The sequence below is a fragment of the Camelina sativa genome, chromosome 19, assembly GCF_000633955.1.
Source record: "Camelina sativa cultivar DH55 chromosome 19, Cs, whole genome shotgun sequence".
Lineage (NCBI taxonomy): Eukaryota > Viridiplantae > Streptophyta > Magnoliopsida > Brassicales > Brassicaceae > Camelina > Camelina sativa.
The window spans coordinates 17,336,578-17,337,322 of NC_025703.1; the positions used below are offsets into that span (position 1 = coordinate 17,336,578).

Genomic DNA, 745 nt, shown 5'->3' on the forward strand with positions numbered 1-745 from the left:
TATTAATCTCTTCACACTCTTGTTTTTAATTTTTGTCCTCCCATTAGTCATCTTTGGGTGTCTATTTTTTTTTAAAAAAATGTGTTTAAAGTCTACCATCCATACTTAATAGTTAGGAAAATGTAAAGAAGACACACAACAATAATCACAGGAGATGCAGCTCTCGACATTTGCCAAAAGAGGGTGATCTTTAAATGTATGGGAGATGAAGAACGCCAAGATATCAAAAGGAGATGTGGAGGCTCGTGGAAGCTAGTTTTAAACTTCTTGCTAGCTGGTGAGTTTGGTTGCAGGCGGGAGAAATCACAAGCACTTGCAGGTCCTGGTCATAGCATTGCCGTGACATCAAAGGGTGTTGACTTCACCTGAGCTGCAGAAGCAAAACTGGACACTGGTAAAGGAGAAGAGGCAAATCAAGACTGTTTTAACTAAGCTTTGTACAATGTAAAAACAAAACACCTCTGTTTCTGGAGGACAGTGATACAAAACACCTCTGTTTCCGAACACATAGGAAGAAAGCATACAAAACAACAGGTTCTTAGTGATAATACAACAAGCGAGTATTAACATCAAAGTGGGAATTTACACACCTCTGTTTCCGAATTTATCCAAAATCTCAGCTTCAGTTGCTCTCTCCAAATTTATAAATAAACTGATCAAGCAGAAGTAACATGGTGATTGAGATTAACTTCAGATACCTTTGGAAGTAACAATGAAAAGCAAAACCAGTTCTAGTAAGAGAGAC

The 745-nt window shown here is 38.0% G+C and overlaps 1 long non-coding RNA gene across 1 annotated transcript in view; it reads right to left on the reverse strand.

Annotated features, from left to right (window-relative positions):
• Positions 20–745, reverse strand: part of LOC104766590 — a 2,977-nt gene continuing 2,251 nt past the window's right edge. The window contains exons 2-4 of the long non-coding RNA XR_764073.1: positions 591–652; positions 460–493; positions 20–370 (exon numbers count right to left, since the gene is read on the reverse strand). This is a non-coding gene — a long non-coding RNA (uncharacterized LOC104766590). The remainder of the gene's footprint in view (positions 371–459; positions 494–590; positions 653–745) is intronic.